The sequence below is a fragment of the Pelodiscus sinensis genome, chromosome 1 (assembly GCF_049634645.1).
Source record: "Pelodiscus sinensis isolate JC-2024 chromosome 1, ASM4963464v1, whole genome shotgun sequence".
Classification (NCBI taxonomy): Eukaryota; Metazoa; Chordata; order Testudines; family Trionychidae; genus Pelodiscus; species Pelodiscus sinensis.
In genome coordinates this window covers 74,094,653-74,118,503 of record NC_134711.1, presented here as the reverse complement: position 1 = coordinate 74,118,503, position 23,851 = coordinate 74,094,653, and positions in this window count along the sequence as shown.

Below are 23,851 nucleotides of genomic sequence, written 5' to 3'. Positions count from 1 at the left end.
GGGTATGTTTATGCACCACAATAATCCTGGGTCTAAACTTTCTGGACTCAATGGGTATGTATAGACTGCATCCCTCTGTTGGCAGAGGGATGCAGATTAGGCAGGTCGACATTGCAAATGAGGCAGGGATTTAAACATCCCATGCTTAATTTGCATAAAAATGGCTTTGTTGGCAAAAAGCGGCAGTCTGGAGGGAGATCTGTCAAGAAAGAAAGCCTTTTTCAACAGATCCTGTAAACCTCCTTGCAGGAGGCATAAGGGAGACCATTTTTTTTCTGACAAAGTGCTGAGTCGGCAAAATGCAGTGGCCATTTTATGCAAATTAGGCATGGGATATTTAAATCCCTGCCTTATTTGCAATGTCGACCTGACTAATCTGCATCCCTCTGTCAACAGAGTGATGTAGTCTAGACATACCCAATGTTTCCAAGCCCGCTAAACTGCCCTGTAATCCTGGATTTACAATTGAAGGGCCTGAGTCCCACAGCCATGCTTACATATCCATATTGCACTATACAGACCCTGTAACTTGGGTCTATGACTTGATCTGCATCTTCAGTGCAAAATGACAGGGCTTGGACCTGAATCACAGCAGAACATGGGCTCTGACACATCCTGATAGCAGGGTCTTGCTGATCCAAGTCAGATTAATTTGTGTGTCTATGGACATAGTCTTGGGCTAAAAGCTGAACCTGATCCAAGATTTAGTGTGCAGTACAGACATGCCCTTGACAACCAGGACTATACCAATAGAGACATAAGCCTCTCTATCATTCTATGTTGTCTCTTGGCTCTCTCAATATCTGGGTAAAGTCAGGATTTTAACTAAGAGCTAAGTACCTAAAGGTATGACTAGGCTACATGGCTCCGTCAATGGAGCCATGTAAACTAGTTTACCCGACATAGTCAATGAGTAATCCCTGCTTCATTAAAATAAAAATGGCCACCGCACTGTGCCAACAATCAGCTGATCTGGCACAGCACGGCAATCTAGACGCAGATTGGTCGACAAGGGAAGCCTTTGTTGACCACACCCTTATGCCTCGTGAAACAAGGTTTACAGGAGTGGTCAACAAAGGCTTTCCTTGTTGACCGATCCACTGCCATGCTGTGCCGGATAAGCTGATTGTCGGCACAGTGCGGTGGCCATTTTTATTTTAATGAAGCGGGGATTATTTAAATCCCCGCTTCATTGACTATGTCGGGTAAACTAGTTTACATGGCTCCGTCGACGGAGCCATGTAGTCTAGACATACCCTAAGATATTACCACAGCAGTGGTAACTAACTATTTCACTCCAGGTGGTGAATCAATGGGAATACAGGAATTCCCTCTGATAAAAGATTAATGCAAATAAGAGTATGCTATCAAAAACTGCATCTTATTACACCTCAGAGGGATATCCGTGTTTATCTGTAACTAGGAGGGGCCTGAGGCAGGCTGCGGCAGCTGGCACCCTGGGAGGAACACGTGATTGGTATCCCCGCCTGCACAGCCATCAATGGGCTGTCAATGGGGTGATGTCATCATCGGGCACCCCGTGCGCCCCATGATGTCATCATTGGGCGCCGTTGAAGGCGGCACCCTACGTGATGGCCGAGTCGGCCTATAGCCACCTGCCGCCCCTGTCTGTAACTTTAAAAGCAATGAGCAGTCCTGTGGAACCTTATTTTGTTTTATAGACTATTTTATTTATTTATTTTATAGACTAATAAAATGATATAGAATCATGAGCTTTTGTGGGCAAAACCCACTTCACCAGATAAATTGGAGTGCAGTTTATTAGATGTAAACACACACAGCAATAAGCAATAAGTTTAGAATATCCCAGATATTTACCTAACGACTGGAACTATATTGAATAATTAACAACAGCTTTGCACAGGCCATTTGCTCACCCACTGAGGAGAAAAGGTGACAAGAAAAAACATCTCTTGAGATGGCTTCTAAGTACTGCTCCAAAGTGCACTCTATTCACTAATATTTTATAACTAACCACTACAAAACACATAAGACCTATAATCAACATAATCCCTACTAAAATCATCCCTTGTCCTAACTTTTGATAAATTACTTATCCACAAATATTCCTAACAGTCTTAGTCTTACTAACACTTCTATATCAACAGTGCCCTCAATTCAGTGTTTTCCAGAGACTTAACTTTAGCCTTTTAATTGTTGCCCTTTCTTTCCCTTACCATTCTGATTAGCAGAATCTGCCAGCTAGTTTTGACCTTGCCTCTAAAAGCTTGTTTTCAGATTAACGCTATTCTATGCATTGCTCTATTTTATTAATTCATGGTGGCTGAATGCACATAATATGGTTGCAATTAGCTCAATCACATTCTGGGGTACAAACATTCCTCAAATCTAGAGCAACAAGGGCTCAATTGGGAGAGAACAGAGATGATGTTGGTTGGATGGAGGAAGCAACCAGACGTGGCAGAAATAATAAGGTCCCTTCAAATAAATGTATGTGTCAACATTTTGTTATTTAGATGTGCATCTAGAGACCTTGTAGGGTTCCATATCTTTAGGAATCAACAATGCATTTTTTTAATTGTTCATAATGGAGAAGCTTTTGATTCATATCTGTACTTCACATGTTGTCATCTATGGCTAGATTGCTACAGTGATGTCTGCTTGAGCAAATAGCATATTCAAAATTGAAGAAAGAGTCCTATATTCCATTTCATTATCAAGAGAGTTATTATAAACAAAAAGGTAATTGGTCATTGAAGAAAGTAATACAAACTAAGTGAGAAACTTAGTTTTTTGGCTTTTTGGTCCTTCCATTTTATCCTAGTATAATGATTTGCAAATTAAGTTTTTCTAGCACATATTGTACCTCAGATCCTAATTGTTTAAACATGATAAATCACAATCTCATGCTTTGTTGGGATTACTACTTCAGTTATTAGTCTCCTACAGTAGCTAGTGGATAGGTATATTGTTTCCAAGACCTATATGGCTATTGAATTGTACAGTCGTGTGGCTAAAGCACTGTGCATCATGGTGAAAACCTATTCCATCATGTCTATGAAAAGGGTTTTGAATCCTGAAAGAATTTTTGACATCTGTGTGTTTAAATGAGCATGTTATTACATGAATGTTTTATTACCCATAAGAGATAGCAAAAATGTATTGCCCAAAGGCTATTTCCAGTTCTTGTGTGGTAATGATAAATTAATCTGCTCTATTTTGTTATTTTAGCTGCACTTGATTAACTGTAACTTACTAAAAGTGAAGTTCTAAAGGATGTATAAAACTCCAAAGGCAATGTGACAACAGTTGAGCAGCATCTCATTTAACCAGCATGGAGTCTGACTGAAAGAGAATAAATATAAGAAATGTGGGCTGCTTTATATTTCTAACATGAGAATCCAAAATACATGTTTTCTGATACAAACCTACACCTCAAAATACTTGAGATTACCAAGTTCAGTTCTGTTCAATCCTATCTATATATAGGAGTGCATCTGTTGGTCTGTGAGTCCATCTGTGTGTGTGTGTGTGTGTGTGAGTGTGTGTGTGTCCATTTGTTCAAGAATTCCTCCTAAACAATAAGAACTAGGGCCACCATATGTAGTATATAGCTTCCTCCTACCCTTATGTAAGGCATGGTCAAGGTTTGGTTGTGCCAGGAAAATGGGAATGTTTTGCAAAACACAGAAAGGGAGGGGGCAGAGAGGAGGGATGTAATACTCACCGTGACCACTGGTGTCGGCGAACACAGGGGACAGCTATACTGCAGAGTAACCATTAGGGGCAGCTGCACTAATAAGACATTGGCCAGCTATGGACAGGACACTGCATGTCACCGACCAACAGAGCGAGTACATGGCCTTCGGGCCCTGAATAGTGCCAGGGAGAGTCCCCCCATCTGGCCCTCGTAACCCCCCCACCAGCCCCAACCCCATGCTCTCAGATCCTCCGCCCCAGACCTCCCAGCCCCCACCCTTTTTTTATATGGACTTATTATTAGAATAAAAAACTAGCAAATTATGAGGTTTGTTTACCCAGGAATGATGCTACATGGCTGACAATTACATGGCCACCAAAAACATTGGTGACACAATAAGATCAGCAATGATGGACAGAGCCAGACCATACAGACATATCATCTTAGAGAGATAGCTTGAAATAATTTTGGGTGGTGCTCAAAGTGTAAGGAATTTATACATCCCGTTTGGATTTGTCTTAATCCTGAAAAGTTCCTTCCTCCCTCTAATTTTATATTAATCTCACCGTATGCATATTTCTCACTGATATTGTCTTTAGAAAGACAATGATGACTAGAAATTATAGTTCAGAAACATACTACTGTGTGATTCTACAATACCAAGCCGTGTGAAGGGACAGCAATCTTGGCTGGTCTTTATGCACTACTGTAATAAACAGCATTAATAAATGTATTATTTTTAACAAGACCTTGTGATATTGATGTGCTGCTAGACCTGTTCAAGATGTGACACGTAATATTATTCATTAAGCATTAGTATTCATATTCGGTGACTATTGTCCCTTTAGAGAGAAGCTAAATGAATTCCAATAGAGGAGGAGATTTACTAGAGGATAAAACAGAAGTCAAAACTTTATACTGACTGGAGCAGTTACAAAAATGTTCACTTGGAAGACTAATTATCAAAAAGATAATTAGAGAAATACATTGACTAATGATAGCTACTGTTCAGCCTTGGAGGCCAACGTAATTAAAATCATCATATGTTTATGGGAAAAAATGACTAAGCTCATATCTTGACATGAAAAATGTCATGGTGATTTGCTCAATATATCCTATAATTACCTAATTTATCTCAAATACCTTGAAAATACTAAATAGTGAAGAGAGTGTTGTAAGAACAAAAGAAAATACTTAATGAAACCACAACCAAGTAGTTTAAAAGAACTTCTTTTTATCCTTTCGGTTATCATTTTATGGAAAATGCTGAAAACAGATTACCATTTGAGAAGATACAATTTGCTATATTGAAAACATGGATGCCTTAAAACTCCCATTGCCTTTACTGGGCTTTGCTACTCTAGGTTCAAACCAGGAACAGCACCACTGATAGCCTAGAAAGAGTGCAGCTTCCAATTTATTCCAACTAACCAAAAGGGTTGATTATTGTGATGCACTGAGGAGAGAGTAAATTAAAACTGCAAATATTGTACATGCTCATTGTATGTTCACTAATATGACATTTTTGCTGTTATAAGTGAAACTTTTAACATCTGTTTAAATTACAGCTAAGAAATGTGTTTAAGCAAGTGCCATTTTCATTTTAATCTTCAATTTTCCTTCCTGTGGGACATGCAAATTTTCCCCTCACAAAGCAAAAATCACTCTAGCACTAGTCAAAACTATTCTCTCTCTCTCTCTTTTCTTTATGACAGAAATTCAAACTGTGCTGAAGAGAAGTGTTTCTCATTTCACAAAGCTGGCAAATGTCCCAAGTTTATTGGTTTTGTTTTTCGTGCAAAAATTGTTGGGCAGCTCAACTGAGAACATCTGCTAAGTAAACCACTTAAAAATCATCCATAGAAATGTTGGAGAAAACATCTGCACAACGTGCAGCTGATCACCAGGAAAGTGGAGAGGAGGGGGGGGGGGGGGTGAGAAGGAAGGCAAGGCAAAGCAAGGCAAGGCAAGAAAAGGTGTACACAAGTGAAAACTAGATTACAGCTGAGAGAGGCTACCATTGAATGGCTGATATGACATAATCTCTCAATCCTTTCATAAAAAAACCTGGAATGAAATTGCGGTTCCCCTGAAGTTAATGGCAAAACTCCCATTGGTTTCAATTTTACCAAAATGTTACCCTCTTTATGAGAGAACCATGCACTGAGCAAGTTGGCAAGTAGAAAAGAGGGTATATAACCTACTATTAAGGAAAAACTGTAAATGACAGAAAAGTGTATTAAAAACATCTTGGCATCTGCAAACAGAATGAAAATATGATCAGCACATTAGCCAAGGGTGTTCATCCAAGTAGATGAAGCCAAGGGCATGTCTACACTAGGAAATTATTTCAAAATAATAACTTCTGAAATAGCCACTTTTAAATAGTTTGTCCACACTTTAGGGAAACCTCCGAGACAGGCTCTCTTAGTGTATGTCTATACTACAGGACAAAGTCAAATTAAGATATGCAACTTCAGCTATGTTAATTGCGTAGCTGAAGTTGAAGTAGCTAAACTCAACCTTTGGCACTGTCTACACTGAACGATGTTGAAGGAAGAACACTCTTCCTTTGACCTCTCTTACTTCTCATGGAAGCAGGGTTACTGGCATTGATCAAAGTGCCCCTCTCAATTCAAATTAGCTGTCTTCACTAGACCACTAATTTGAACCTGGAAGCTAGACAGCAGCAACTTCAATATTCCTCTGCAGCGTAGAGGTACCCTTAGGATGAATCTATCTACCAGGGCTTAACTCGAAATAAGGTACGCAAATTGAGTTATGCCAATTGCGTAGCTTATTTCGAAATAACTTATTTTGAAATTGGGAGCATCTAACAGCATTTATTTTGAAATAGAGTACTCTTCCTCTGACTTCCCTTGCTCCTCATACAATGAGGGCTATAGGAGTTGGAGTAAGAAGTCCTCCAGTTTAACAGTATTTTGACATTATTTTAAAATAACTGCCTGCTTTGTAGATGCCAACTAAGTTATTTCAAATTAACACTAGTTATTTCAAAATAATGTTGCTGTATAGACGTACCTGAATGTGGATGTGTTACTTCAACTTAGAGCCCAAGGAAGCACAAGGGAGTAATTACTTTGAATGATTCTGGGGAGTGGTTATTTCAAAATAGTATCAGTGGAACTCCACACTACTGCTATTTTGAAATAAGTGTTATTCCTCGTGGAAAGCAGGAGTTATTATTTTGAAATAACCAGCCCCTTATTTGCAAATAATGGGGTTTGGTAATGTGGACACTCTACCTGTTATTTCAAAATAAGGGGAGTTCTTTCGAAATAACTTCCTAGTATAGACTATGGCTAAAAGTATTCACTGAGTTGCTAGGAAGGCAGTAAAGCAGGAGATGCTTAAAAATGAAGCATCATACCTCAAATAGATGAGAGTTTTTGAAGAAGAGAGTATGATTAAACAATTTGCTGTTTTGAAAGGCAGACATAAATCTAAAAGTGTGTATAACAAAACAAATGAGGTAAGAGTGAAGATTAACAAGTTTCAAACAGGTTAGCTCTGTTTAACAAAAATATTGTTAAAAGATCAATACAGCTGATAGGCTTTTCATCAGAAAGTGAATAGAAGCAGAATAAATCATCCATAAGAAATAAAAATGAAGATGTATAAGTGACATCAAATAGACCTCTGAAATGTTTGCTAACTTTTCCCATACTTTTTACACTTTGGGACATCTCATTCCTGAATTTGTTAATACATATTTGAGAGGGGTGAAATCACCTCAAACCTCAGAGAATGATGTGGCAGCTCTTGGTAAGCAAAGTGCTACAGCAGAAGTTGAAGTTATCATAGTGAATTTTAAATACAGTAAAGCTCACAGTCCCTGTGGAAGTTATACGGCACTGAAGCATTAGTCCCAATTTTAAATGAATTTTGTAGTGATATATTGCAGGGGAACAAGATTTCAGATTTACAGAGAGGCAAAAATTGTGCTCATTCATGAAGAAGGATAAGATTTTACCAATTCTGTACCATACAACCCCCCTTCTTTAATTAATCTGGATGCCAAAAATTTTGGCAAATGCTATCAGACAGTGTGTCATCTTGCCCATATGTGATCACCTTAAACAGGCCAAATTCACAGCTGGTAGTGATTTATCTGATAATATCAGAAGAACTCTAAAGTAGATTTATAATGCGATTTCTAGCACTTTGTCCTGTGCAGTTTTTCCAGGTAATGAGAGAAGCTTTCAACTGGCTGGAATGGGAATCCTTCAACCAGATTTAGCAAGGTTTAGTTTTGTAAATCAGTTTTCTGTGGGCATCTTGGCCCTGTATGAAAAGCCTTGAACATCTGTTTTGGTTAATGGTCAACAAATCCTTTTCTAAATTTACCTAGAGACATGGCTGATTCTAATTTCATTGCTGTTTGCTTTGGTAATTAAGTCAAATGTGAGAAACAGATCCTTAATAAAAAGCATCCTACATCTTCTGGATTAGAGCACAAGACAGCTGACTTTTTTTTTTTTTTTGGCACAATCCAGAAGAGTAATTAAAATGATAGAACATTTATCTTTGGAATTTGGGCAGCTATGAAGCTTCAAAATAAATGATGGCATATCTGAAATTTTTGGAATTAGCATTCCAAAAAGGGTCAAAACACACCTTTGTTAGATACATGAATTTAAAGATTCTCATTTATACTATTTAGGAGTAAAATATTGTGGAGAAACAAACATCTGTTTAAAGCAAATTAGTTTAGTTTCCTGTGTAATACAATAGTAATAGATTTGGAGGAATAGAACAAATATAAAATTTCTTGGCTTGCAGGGTAGCCTTGATAAAGAAGACTGTTCTCCTAAGTTTATTATTTTTGGTAATGCTGATATCACAGTTTGCACTGTGATATCAGCAACATTATGGCAGGATATTATGGCAGAATGTCTGTTAAAATTCATACGGAAACATAAAAAACTAAGAGTGAGTTCTAAAGTTGTCTATATGTCTGCAAAATTATAATTATGCATTACAATTAAAATATTTAATGATTGGGTTGAAAACCATACCATTCAAACATACCACTGGGTAACATTTGATAAGATTGGCGCTCTAATGTATAGTACCTGAAGGGTTAAAGAGAAATGTAGGTCACCAAAAATAAAAATGAAAAAAAATCATCCATTAAGCCAGACAGTTTGGCATCTTTGGACTAATTTTTAATTTCTTGTTACAGAGGTCTTTTCCCCTTAGCTACTGACATTAATAATCAAGAATTTATCTCTAAAAATGTCAAAGTGACTGTGTTTTGGGTAAGAACTGATTTTACTCAATTTGGACAGTTGTTCCTACGTTCTGATTTGAAATCATACCAATAGGCATGCAATAACACAAATAATATGAAGATCTCACATTTTCAGAACAAGTCAAACATTTTATTTTGATACTAGGAGTCAAGACAGCCTGGATCTTTAATTTGAGGTCGTGATCAGGAAAAAATAATGTCAGAGAGAGAGAGAGAGAGAGATTAATTTTGATTAAAAAAGAAATTGGGAAAAGGGATATACATCTTCAATTTCTGTAGCTCTTAAAGATTTTTTTTTTATAAATTACTATATAGATGGCATCTAACTCCAGTTAAGATCCTTAATATTTTTGCTACTAGAGAGGTTGGAAGGGTTTCAGGGAAAGGGTACTATACTTACAGTTGTGGTGATAGTCTAAATCTTCAATACAATCTGGAGAAAAAATTATTAAAAGAGATTAATCTTATATTATGACAAAATGACAGGGAAGCTTCTTTGAGGTCCCCTGACCTGTTTAGTTAATGTTCCAGAAAAGGGTCTTCATTTTAAACAACTACAACATCATTTCTACTGTTAGCAGCAAGATTTTGTACTGCACCTTATTGGAAAAATGTAACTTCCTCTCCTATTTAATTGTGGTATAATAAAATATAGACCATCCTTTTAAAAGAAAAATCTTTCAAGTATATATGCAAGAAATGCCAAAAAGAGGATAGGTATTTTGAAATTTGGTCACCCATTTTAGCACTCAGAAGAGAAAGTTTCCCAGCTATCAAACCTGAATCTTTAACCAGGCTTTTCAAATATTAATCAGCACCAAATAAGTAATGTACAATGTAATATGTTAAGGTTTTATTATAACTAATTTTAACATATTTTAAGAGCTAAGTATGTTTTTTATTTTAAATTTCCCTTAAACTGACTTGTTCTGAGTTTCCAAAAGTGCTAGAATCAAATACTGATAGAAATGTAGCCGTGTTAGTCTGGTATAGCTGAAACAAAAAACAGGACTATGTTAGTGCTACATAGTCCTATTTTTTGTTTCAGAATCAAATACAAAACTCTTCCTTGTCCCATCAAGGGACTACTGTCTTCAGCATTGTTCTCTTTTGACAGTGATATTTTTATCAATGGACACCCAGTTCCATAAGAGGAGAGGAAATTCTTGATTTAGTCCCAAGTGGTACATAGTAGTGGGTCTAAGAAGTAAAGATAGTGGAATTTCTCAGTAACAGAAAAAATGAGTTAATTAGATATAAAGTAGGGGAGAAAATATAGAAACTGGCCACAATAGCATTTAACTTCAAAAATGGAAACACACTAAAAATAAGAAGCTAATTAAACAGAAATCGAAAGAAAGAGTACTCGAAGTAAAGTACCTATATGTTTTCTAAAAACACCTTAATAGAGTCTCAAACTAAATGTAGACTCCAGATTTTTTTAAAAAAATGCAGTCAGACAGAAAGGGGAAAAAAAGAAAGCCATCATGTCTAAACAACAGATTAAAAAGCACTTATCAGGAAAAAGACATTCTTTAAAACCTACAAGTCAAATCCTATTGAGAAAAATAGAAAAGAACATAAATTCTGACAAGTCAAGTGTAAAAATATAATTATCCAGGCTAACAAAAATTGAATTTGAAAAGCAACTAGGAAAAGACAAAAATCTAATAGCAATTTTTGTAGGTTCATCAGAAATAGGAAAAAAAATCAGTGACACTACTGGAAACTGAAGTGCTAAAATGCTAAAGGCTGTTGCAGATTAGCTCAATTAATTCTTTTCATTAGTCTTCACTTCAGAGGATGTGAGGAAGATTCCTACAACTCAGCAGAATTTGTGTGGAGGTCACAAATTCAAGGAAATGCCCCAAGCTGAGGTGTCATTATGAAACCCACATACCTAGTGGGTGTAGTGTACTGTCTCATGGAGTGGCACTTAAAGTGTTTACAGAGAGTGAGAATGAGTTTGCTGAGAGATAGCTATCTTTTAGCTCAAATGGTAGAGGCTCATACATGAAGCTCCAGGGGTCCCAGGTTTGGTTCCACCTGTCAGTCCTACAATTAGAGGCCTCTTATGATCAGTATCTAGCTAATAAATAGGATACAAAGAGTAGGACACAATCATGTATTGTCACAGTGAGATGTAAAATATGGGATCCTCCAAGAATCTGTACCAGGACCAGTACTGTTCAACATATTCATAAATCATCTGGAAAATGAATAAATAGTGAGAAGCCAAAGTTTGCAGGTGATACAAAGTTATTCAAGATAGTTAAGTCCAGATGGTGAAGCATTAAAAAGGGATCTCACAAAACTGGGTGAGTAGGCAACAAAATGGCAGATGAAATCAATATGGATAAATGCAAAATAATGTACATAGGAAAACATAATCCCAACTATACATACAGAATAATGGCAACTAAATTAGCTGTTACCAGTGAAAAAAATCATGTGTAGTTCTCTGAAAACATATGTTCAATGTGCAACAGCAGTCAAAAAGAGCAAACAAAATGTTAGGACCTATTAGGAATACAATAGCTAATATGGATAAGAAGACAAGAAAACTATTTAAATCAATGAAATGCCCACATTTTGAATACTGTGTGCAATTCTGGTCATCTCATATAAAACAAAAAGATATATCAGAATTTGAAAAAGTACAGAGAAGAGCAACAGAACTGTTGGAATTGTTTCCATATGAGAAAATATTAACAAGATCAGGACTGGTTATCATAGGGGAAAAAAAAACAAGTGAGGGGAGATAAGACAGCAATCTATGAAATCATGAATGGAGAAGAGAAAGTGATTTAAAATGTGTTATTTACTCCTTCGCATAATACAAAACCTAGGGGTTACCTAAATAAATTAATAGTCAGTAGGTTTAAAACAAACACATGGAAGCAGTTTGTCGCAATGCGTAGTTAACCTGTGCAACTCATTGCCAGAATACTTTGTGAAGACCAAAAGTATAACTAGATTAAAAAAAGATTTAGACAAGTTTATGTGGGATAGGTTCATTGATGGCTATTAGCTATGATGAGAAGGGCTACAATCCCATGTTCTGGGTGCTTTCTAGCCTCTGATGCCAGAAACTGGAACTTGGGAACAGGGGATAAATCACTCAATAGTTGCCTTGTTCTTTCCATTCCCTCCGAAGCACCTGGAACCAGCCACTCTCAGAAGTCTGGATATTGGACTACATGGACCATTGGCCTGATCCAATAGGGCTATTCTTATGTTTTTAAAAGTTTTAGGAGGTGACTATTCATTCCCCTTCTGTATATTTAAGTATGTAGTCATAATAAAGTGGTATACCACTAGTGATAGGCAATATTCAAGAGATTCATTTCAGATAAACATAAATCAAATCCATATGAACTTCTTATAACCACTTTGGTCTTAAAAATCAGCCTGGAATTTTCATGGGATTATGGTTTCAAATGCTCTCTGGTTTTGCCTATGCCAAAGATACGACCAAAATGATCTTTTGCTGATATTTAATTACTTATGTTTCTTGCAGCAGCCAGGAATTGTTTAGGTGGCTAGAGAGGGAGGGAGTTTTCAAGAGGTTAATGCAATAGCATTAACCATACATTTCTGAACCTTGAAAGTTTTTTAAATGTAGACCAAAACAGAATTGTGCACTAAAGTCTGTTTTGTATTTTATTATATACAAACTAGTTGACTTATCCCTTAACTTTCCTAGATACAATTGATCACATCCACAAAAATAGGACATTGGTGCTGTCCTTTTGCTTCACCACATAGGGAATGACAATACACACTCCACAACCTATTGAATTTCCCCAGCCAAAACTTTTTCCTCCCCAAACAAAATGGGATTGTAAATTACATTTTGTAAACTTTGCCAGCCCTTTGCAGGCTTTTTGAAATTCTCTCTAAATTGAATGATCAATCACATCTGGATAGCAGGGTTAACATCCCTTGTATGGTGTGCAAATCTTCTGAAATAGCTCAGTTTTGAAACAAAATTGCTTAAGAAAATAGGATAAAAATAATTTAAAGAGGTTTTTGTACTCCAGACAATACAGATCTTTTCTTATTCATCCATAATGAACAATGTTCCAATAGCAAAATAAAATATTTCAAGGAAATTATTTTGATGGAATGAAAATTAACACAAATTATTTCAGTAAATGTCTTTGGAATACTAGACACACATTCATCAACACTGTTATCTCTTCTGGATACAGCCCTCATTAAATTTCTCCATACCTTTTGTCACCTCAGGATTGGATTACTCTAGTGCTGCTCTGAGACTACCCATGAAAAATACTTGGAGCTTTTTAGAGAAGGCATTCTTAAGTCATATCTACATTAGGAACCTATTTTGAAATAACTACATTTAACTTAACTCCCTAATTATCTTACCCATTACAAAGATAGCTTTACCAATTATCACCTCTAATATCATTAGCTCACAGACATTTACCTTCCCCTCCCTCATCCCCCCTCTGTTCTGAAATTTGATTTGTCCTTTTTATATGTGTTCACTTTTTTTTTTATTGTATCCCTTTGGTATATATGGTTGTGCCTATTTTCTTCCACTATTTGATCTGAGGAAGTGGGTCTGGCCCACGAAAGCTCATGACCTAATAAGCCATCTTGTTAGTCTTTAAAGTGCTACATAGTCCTGTTTTTTGTTTCCTCTAGGGCTACGTCTAGACTGCAAGCCTCTTTCGAAAGAGTCTTTTTCGAAAGATACTTTCGAAAAATCCTCTTTCGAAAAAGAGCGTCTAGACTGCAAGCAGTACTTTCGAAAAAGCAAGCTGCTTTTTTGAAAGAAAGCACCCAGGCAGTCTGGATGCTCTCTTTCAAAAAAGCCCTGTTTGCATTCAAGAACGCCTTTTTTCGAAAGAGCACTTTCGAAAGAAGGCGTTCTTTCTCGTGAAATGAGGTTTTCCGCCGTCAAAAGAAAAGCTGCGTTCTTTCGATTTAGTTTCGAAAGAACGCAGCTGTAGTCTAGACGCAGGTGACGTTTTTTTCGAACAAAGGCTACTTTTTTGGAAAAAACCCTTGAGTCTGGACACTGGGGAGTAGCTAACAGCACTGGAAGCAAAGCTCCCTATGCTAGGAGCCTATTTACACTGGCACTTTACAACACTGTGGCTTGCTGGGCTTGAGGGGGGGGGGGAGTGGAGTCACATTCCCGAGCAAGAAAATTCCAAGGCTCCCTAATGAGAGATTAGCATTTTCTAAGACCTATTGTTCTTCCTAATAGCCCTGTCCATCCAGCAATCTACATTGATTGTATTCTGTCTAGTGAACATTCCCCAGGTACAAATACATTTGTAACAAATACATAGACGATATTCTTAACTTCACAGACTGAAATGTAACATGCATACAAATAGGATAATCTTATTTGTTAAATTATAACCCTTCCAATGTTGTCACATGAGCCATCTTGCATAAAATATATATCTTAATTGTGCCATACGTTTATCTTACGCATATCTCTATGAAGAAATGGAGTGTGATGCCACACAGTTCTCACTGATTTTTAGTTGTTCCAAGTTTCTGAGGCAAGTTTCTTTAGGGTGGTTTACTTGAAATTAGGGAGATTTATTTTTAATCTGGATGGGAAGAAGGAGTAAGTGGAATTCCCCCCTTGTCACTGATCTACTTTGTAAGACTTAATGTATAGGATAAAATTATATGAATTTTTTTTAGAAATCCAAATAAACATTGCAATATCCATGCATATAATGCATATAATTACTGATCATGTTTCCTCTCCCCCAATCTATTGTACATTTCCGGCTCATAATTGCAAAGAGACAGTGCCCAGTAAATTTCTGGGAGAAAAAAAAATGTAAAAGCCAAGGTAGTTAAAATCACTTGACCTTCAGACTAAGGCTTTACCATTCAATAAAAGCTATTTTCATCTATAAATACATTATCTGCCATGTTTTCATGCTTTATTCTTTTAAAGACAGTCTCCTACTGTTTTTCACTAGTGAGAGACTTTCCATGCAATCTAAAAAAATTATTTCCCTACACCCAGTACATTTTTAATTGTGGCTTTCTCTTTATTCAAGGTGGCCTCCAGAAAGTTTTACATATGAGTTACCTACATGGTCTTTTAGCCATTGTTGTCATGAACTCTGGAGATGAGAAACACAGTTAACTTCTCCCAAATATAACAATATTTTGCCCTATATTACAATACTACCATTTGGTGAGATTCCTAGGTTATGTAAGGACAGGGTTAAACTGTCTTTGGTCTGTTCTTTCTTCTTCTATTCACCAGAAAAAATTAGAATGAGTTGTTTGCATGATTTAAAGTGTGGGTAGGCAAGCATGTTCTGACTCAAGGAAATAGTCTAATAAATAAGCATATCTGTACTATTTAATAAAAAACAGAGCTAGTTTCAGATCACCTTATTCACATTTAATATTACTTTACTTTGCAATTAATTCCATTGAACCAATGGGATTATCTGGAGAGTAAGATACCACTTACAATAAGTAAAGGGGACAGATTTACTTAAAATAAATAGATTCAGCCCATGCTGTGTGTGTGAGAGAGAGACAGAAAATGAGTGAGAGAGAGAGAGAGCTGAGAGGGAGAGAGAACAGATAAGATCTTTATTTAAACTGCTCTCAAATATTTATATACAGTACCTACAGTACCTAGCACTCTTCATTGTCACTGATATGAAGCATGTCTTAACATATCACTTTAGCACATAAATAATTTTTCCTGCTATAGTCTTTGTGGAAAAAGAGAATGAAGTGTAGATCTACTTAAGTACTTTTTTATCTGTTTAATAATAGTATCCTGTATGAACTATATTTATTTATTTAACAATAATTAAATATTTAAGAAGCAGAAGAGTAAATTGGGTTGCATTCTTCATGAAAAAGTTTCCACATCTCTCAATCACATTTTATAATCCATTTTTGTTATGTACACACCTGTGATATGTTGGCATGGTGCTGCTGTGGTGACAGAGAGATTCTTAAGATCAGAGAAAGTATTGTATTTTAAACTTTTTAAATCTCTTAATGGAGAAACTGTAACATAGTAGGTAAACAAAGCAGCACAGTTGTTAGTGAAGATGAAAACCCTGAAGCACTTTGAGTCATCCAAAACTGTTGCATCCAGCAGTATTAACACTGGGCCACCACACAGACTGAACTATGAATTTGAGAGCCATTTAATGTTAAGAATCTCTCCAGTGAATATACAGTGACAAAACAGAAGCCTCATCCCCCAGTGCTCTCTTCCCTCCCATGGGCTCAGTGCTGAGGCTCTGTTTGGATGTAGATCCAGGGCCTAAAAATTAATAAATTAATTCCATGTTTCTTTGTCTTCTTCATGGCTTGTTTGTGTTTTTAACTTTTCTTTAAAACATCGAGGTGGTGGATAACTTGTAAGAAACATTAAATCATACAATAATATTTATGGCAACAAGTCTTATCCAAATATTTATTCATATGAAGAGGTAGTCATTGTTCTTGCATTGTCCCTCCACCATTGGAACCACAGAACATTTAAATGGAGTACTGTATTTTATTAACAACTAGCATAGCAATATTTAAAATCCTCAGGTGAAAAGTAAAAATATTTTGTCTGTGTCAGAAGACTTTTGCAGAAATACAGTTCAGAAGGAGGCCATGAAGCCTAAGCATACAGATAATTGCCCTTTTCATAAGAGCATTAAATTTATTAGCACTATTAGGTACTTTAATGATATTCTAATAAAAATGGATTTAAAACTTACCTTGTCATTTTCCCATGTGTTCCCCCACTTTAACCACAGTTGAATTATTTTCTCAGTCAATTGTTTTGTGGAGGTATTGTGAGATGTAAAGCTGGTTGTAATTAAGACAAAGGAAGGAAAATTAGACAAAATAGGGAAACATAAATTAACTTCATGGGTTTGTTGTTTCCTGCTAAAAGTCAAAATGACAACATACGGTATTTACAAAATGCCCACTGACACTGTGCATACAAAGGGACAAAACCTTCCCCAAAAGCACCCAACTTGGGCAATTCCATTATGCTGGAATGAAAGCATTCTTCCCACTCTAGGCCATTATGATTTCCCCAGACCCCTGTGTCTCCAGTAGCATCTCTTGCACCTACATTCATGTCAAAGATATGGCATGACTAGTGATTTACCATACTCACGCATTATCCTCAGTTGGTGATCCATTTTTTAACCTGACCCTGTATATGATACAAGCGGAGTGAAGTCTTCCTACAGAATCAGGTGAAATTGTAAAAAAATTGATACACGAAAACCAAGTCTGCATGATTTATAAAGAATCAGAAATCTTCGAAGTATGGACTGAAAGAAACATCAGGGCACAGAGGAAAAATTGACATGCAGGAACATGAAAAATCTAATCTAATGTATAGTCCTTTGTTTAACACCAGTTTTTAGTCCATGAACTTGAGCTGATTCACAATGAGTTGCATTCTGAAGGTCCAGAAGTGTCTTTTTTCTTGCTTTCTTCTTTATCCTTATGATATACAGTACATTTTCCCATCTCAAGCTCTGTTTCTAAGCTGTAGTTCCTGAGCGTTTGCAAACTCTTTGGACCTCTCCACCTCTGCTCTTTTTTCCTTCACTTTCTTTTATGTAGATTCTACTCATCCTCTGTGAAATTTTCTGTGGCATTGGGCAAATAACTTCCCATCTTCTTTCTGCATCTGTTAAATGGATAACAGTTAACTGACCGCTTGAGTCTTACATGCTTGGGAACCATTTCAGATTTTGGGGGGAGGGGTAACCTGTTCATGCTGTGATGGGGTGGGGACAGTGAAAGCATGGGGTGAAGACTAAGGATAGAGGCTTCAGCAATGTTACTGAGCATCCTCAATACAAGCCAAGCACCAAATGGGGGGGGGGGGGGGAATCAATCCTATCAGCCCTTCCCCGCACATGCACCACCTCTCTCCTGGGATTACCAAGGCTCTGGAGAACACGATTTTCTTTGGCAGGCAACTTAGCTGTTAGCTGACAGGAGCACTATATCTAATCCCTATGTAAAATAAAGAAAATGAAATAGATATTAGACCCACTCAGCTCTAATACTAACATATTCTGACATCTTGTGGCAAGTACTCAAGGGACACTGATTAGCTTTAAAATTTTTATGTATATTCTTATTTTGTTACTAACCCTGTGGAGAGAGAGAGAGATTCCATCAGGATTCCTGTGCTCTCTCTCAACTCTAAAAGAGGGGGGAAGGTGAGGTCTAGTAGGTTACAGCAAGGGCGCAGATCTATTTAAACTCTATATAAGAACATCAGAATGGTTATATTGGGTCAGACCAAAGGTCCTTCTAGCCCTGTATCCTGTTAAAAGAAGCAGTGACCGAAAAAAAAAATCCTAGTGAAGACAATAGAAAGGAGCATAAACATTGCCAAATTAAGTGTAAAACTATAATAAGAAAAGCCATAAAGGAGTTTGGAGAACAGCTAGCCAAAAACTCAAAAAGTAAAAGCAAAGTGTTTTTTAAATACATCAGAAGGAGGAAGCCAACTAAACAACCAATGGGGTCCCTGGACGATCAAAATGCTAAAAGACACTCAGAGATGATAAAGTCATTGTGGAGAAGTTACATGAATTCTTTTCTTCAGTCTTCATGGCTGAGGAAATTGGGGAGATTCCCAAAACCTGAGCCATTCTTTTTAGAGGATAAATCTGAGGAATTGTCCCAGACTGAGGTGTTAGAGGAGGTTTTGGAATAAATTGATAAACTTTAAAAATAACAAGCCTCTGGGGCCATATGACATTCATCCAAGAGTTCTGAAATAACTCAACTGGGAAATTGCAGAACTATTAACTGTGGTTTGTAACATATCCTTTAAATGTGCTTACATACCTAATGACTGGAAGACAGCTAACATGATGTCAATATTCAAAAAGGGCACTAGGGATGATCCTGGCAATTACAGACCAGTAACTCTAACATCAGTATTGGGCAAATTAGTTGAAACAATAGTAAAGAATAAAATTGTCAGACACATAAATGAACATAATTTGTTGGGGGAAAGTCAGCATAGTTTCTGAAAAGGGAAATCATGCCTTACTAATCTGCTAGAGTTCTTTGAGAGGGTCAACAAACATGTGGACAAGATGGATCCAGTGGATATAGTATACTTAGATTTCCAGAAAGCCTTTGACAGGGTCCCTCACCAAAGGTTCTTATGCAAATTAAGTTGTCATGGGATAAGGGGGAAGGGTATGTCTACACTACAGCGCTAATTCGAACTAACTTAGTTCGAATTAGTTAATTCGAACTAAGATAATTCGAACTAATGCGTCTAGAACTAAAAACTAGTTCGAATTAGCGTTTTGCTAATTCGAACTAGCATGTCCACATTGAGTGGACCCTGAACCGGGGTTAAGGATGGCCGGAAGCAGTGCCGGCAGGGCATCAGAGGAGGACTTAGAGCGTGGAGATGCTGTCTCAGGCTAGCCGAGGGCTGCGCTTAAAGGGACCCGACCCCCACCCCGGACAGACAGTTCTCAGGGGTGCCCCGCTTGAAAACCAGTCCTGGCACATCACACCACACTGGGCACATCACAGCACTCGGCCATCAGACCGGCTGCACTTGCCGCAGGCTGCCATCTGGGGAGAGGGGGCAATCAGGGGGCTGCAGGAGAGGTTTCACCCTAAAAGCCCGCAGAGCCAGCCTAGTCCTTCCCATCGGGGGCTCGTGCCCCATTCCTCCCTCACCTCCTTCCACTTACCCTTCCCTAGCCCCCCTTCCTGATGTACAAAAGATAACGTTTCTTCCAACATTGACTCTGTCTTTATTGAACAAAACTGGGGGAGACTGGGAAAAGGAGGTGGGAGAGGGGAAGAGAAAGGCTGGGAGAGGGGAGGGTAACTACAATGATCAGGGGTTGGGAACAGGTCCCAGATGAAGAGAGGCTAAAGAGACTGGGACTGTTCAGCTTAGAAAAGAGGAGGTGGAGCGGGGACAGGATAGAGGTCTCTAAAAGCAGGGGTTGGGTGGAGAGGGTGCATTCAGAAAAGTTCTTCCTGAGTTCCCATAAAGAAGGACTAGAGGACACCAAAGGAAAGGAATGGGTAGCAGGCTTCAAACTAGCAAGAGAAAGTTGTTGTTCTTGACAAAGCAAATAGTTAACCTGTGGAACTCCTTGCTGCAGGAGGCTGTGAAGGTTACAACTAGAACAGAGTTTAAAGGGAAGTGAGATCAAGTCATGGAGGTTGGGTCCATGGAGTAGTCTTAGCCAGGGGGTAGGAGTGATGTCCCTGCCCAGAGGGATGGCACGAGACAAATGGCTTGGTCACTGTCTTCGGTCCATCCCCTCCAGGGTCCCTAGGGTCGGCCGCTGTTGGCAGACAGGCTACTGGGCTAGATGGACCTTTGGTCTGACCCAGGACGGCCATTGTAAGCTCAGGGCTCAGGGTCGGGGGTCTCAGTGGACCCCCTTGATTTTCATGCACACCTGCTCCTGGGTGGCCAGGCTGGCAGCTCTCCTGCCCTAGCCTGCCACTTTCCTGTGCCTAGTTCGGAGATCGTGGACGAGGTCCACGATGTCTGCGCTAGCCCAGGAAGGTGCCCGCCTCTTGCGATCCCGGGCAAGCTCCCGGGAGCCGCCAGCCTGGTCCCAGGAAGAGGGGGAGGGCTGGGGGACATCGGGTGGGTGTCTCGATCCGTGCCGGGTGCAGGGTCTGCTGGCTGGGTGCTGGCAGGCTTGCACCTGGCACGGGCACCGTAGCCAGCCCGTGCCCCTTTAAGGGGTCCGGGGCCCGGAGGGGGGCATAGAGTTTCCCTGGTTGTGCGCAGAGTGGCCGGGAAGGGCTAGCCTCCCACTAGTTCGAATTAAGTGGCTACACAGCCCTTAATTTGAACTACTTAATTCGAACTAGGCATTAGTCCTCGTAAAATGAGGTTTACCTAGTTCGAACTAAGTGCTCCGCTAGTTCGAATTAAGTTCGAACTAGCGGAGCGCTAGTGTAGCGCCTATCAAAGTTAGTTCAAACTAACGTCTGTTAGTTCGAACTTACTCTGTAGTGTAGACATACCCGAAGATCCTTTCATGGACTGAGAACTGGTTAAAAGACAGGAAACAAAGGGTAGGAATAAATAGTAAGCTTTCTGATAGGAGAGAGGTAAATAGTGAGGTCCCCAAAGTGTCTATCTTGGACCAATTCTATTCAACTTATTTATAAATGATCTAGAGAAAGGGGTAAACAGTCAGATGGCAAAATTTGAAGAGCTTTGAAAAGATCTCACCAAACTAAGTGATTGGGCTACAAAATGGCAAATGAAATTTAATGTTGACAAATGTAAAGTAATGTATGTTAGAGAAGAAATTGGTGACCCAGGAATGGATGGGGTAAATGTAACTGCTTTATTGCCCGCACACGTTTACCTTGGATATTTGATACAATGTCCGAGTGGCAACAAATTGGTACTAGTGAGACCCTTTTATTTATTTTAGTATGCTAATTCACACATCTATAACTACTTTTCCTAAAACCTTATTTTGTAATGTTAACTCCCATAAAATGAATATTAGGAAGCGAATAATGACTACAATTATACCCACCCTAATTACTATCTATATAATTTATAATTAACTCAATACTTTTCTATACTAAATACCTTCTAAATTTACAGGTTACAAAGATTACAAGGAATTTCACCCTGAAGATGTGTTATGCAGAGCTAGTGAGGATAAGCGAGAGACAACAAAATAAAGCAACTCCATACTTATCTGATTTCCTAGGCTACAAGAATGAAGAGAGAGAACATGTTTCTATATCACAAAGGATAATATTGGTTTTGACTTGACTTTTAATCTATCTTCCCAGGCTACAAAAACAAAACAAAAAAAGTATGTTTAAAGGGTAATGCGGTGGCTGCCCCTGAACCACTAATGTAGAACTATTTCAGACCTATTAATTTTTACATATCCCAACAATGCACATTGGAAAAAATAATCCCTACTGCACATACAATATCATAGAATCATAGAATAATAGGATTGGAAGGGACCTCAAGAGGTCATCGAGTCCAGCCCCCCGCCCTCAAGGCAGGACCAAGCTCCATCTACACCATCCCTGACAGATGTCTATCTAACCTGTTCTTAAATATCTCCAGAGAGAGAGATTCCACCACCTCCCTTGGCAATTTATTCCAATATTTGTCCAATATGATGGGGACTCATTTAGCTACAACTACTCAAGAGAGAGATCTTGGAGTAATTGTGGATAGTTCTCTGAAAACATCTACTTGGTGTGCGGTGGCAGTCAAAAAAGCAAATAAAATGTTAGGAATCATGAGAAAAGGGATAGAGAATAGGACAGAGACTATCTTAATGCCGCTATATAAAACCAGGGTATGCCCATATTTTGAATACGGTGTACAGATGTGGTTGCCTTATCTCAAAAAAAGATATATTGGCATTGGAAAAGGTTCAGAAAAAGGCAACATAAATAATTAAGGGTATGGAATGAGTTCCATATGAAGAGAGATTTAAAAGACTTGGACTTTTCATCTTAGAAAAGAGGAGACTAAAGGGGAATATGATAGAGGTCTATAAAATCATGACTGGCATGGAAAAAGTGAATAAGGATAACTTATTTACTTATTCCCACAATATTAGAACTAGGGGTTATCAAATGAAATTAATAGGCAGCAGGTTTAAAACAAACAAAAGGAAGTTTTTCTTCACTCTGAGCACAGTCAGCCTGTGGAACTCCTTGTCAGAGGATGTGGTGAAGGCTAGGACTTTAACAGGGTTCAAAAAAGAGCTAGATAGATTCATGGAAGTTAGGTCCATCAATGGCTATTAGCCAGGATGGGTGAGAATGGTGTCCCTAGCCTCTGTTTCTTTGGAGGTGAGTAACAGGGAAGGGATCATGTGAGGATTACCTGTTGTGTTCTCTCCCTCTGGGGCATCTGGTATTGGCCACTGTCAGCAGACAGGATACTGGTCTGGATGGACCATTGGTCTGACCCTGTATGGCTGTACTTATGTCTTCCAACAGTGGGCAATGCCAGGTGCCCCTGTTGCCCGTTCCCAGCTTCTTGTAAACAAAAGCTGGGGACACCGTCCCTGCATATTCTGGCTAGCAGCCATTGATGGACCTATTCTCCTTGAACTTATTTTGTTCTTATTGGAACCCTGTTATGGCTTAGGCCTCTCCACCATCTCTTATCAAAGAGTTCCAGAAGTTGATTGTGAAACAATTCTCTATTTTGTTTGTTTTAATTCTGCTGCCTGTACATTTAATTGGGTGTGCTCTTGTATTATGTAAGGGTATATCTACACTACAGTGTTATTTCGAAATAGCTTATTTCGAAATAATGCATCTACACACAAAATGCATTTCGAAATAGCATTTTGCTATTACGAAATAGCACATCCACACTGAATGGACTCTGAATCGCATTTAAGGCTGGCTGGAACCAGTCCCAGCAGGGCACCAGGTCAGGATTTACTGTGTGGGGCTGCTGCCTGAGACTGTGCTTAAAGGGACCTCCCCCCCCCCCCCCAGACAGCCAGTTCTCAGGTTTCCCTGCTTGCTTGTCTACCTCAATGAGGGAGAGCAAAGCATTCTGTCTCTGCATGCTTTGGTTGCCCAATCTAGGGACATCACAGCACTCTGCAGCATGGAGCCAGAGCTGTCCCTGGGCACTCTGGTGCTTCTCTTGGATGTGTTACTGTGAGCCTGGCTGCACTTTCTGCAGGCTGCCATCTGGAAGGTCCTGTGGGAGAGCTTCCACCCTGAGGAGCACTAAGCCTCCCTGGTCTGCCCCACTGGGGGCTTCTGCCTCATTCCTCCCTCATGTCCTTTCACTTACCCCTCCCTAACCTCTCTTCCTGATGTCAAATAAAATACACATATTTTCATGAACACAAACTCTC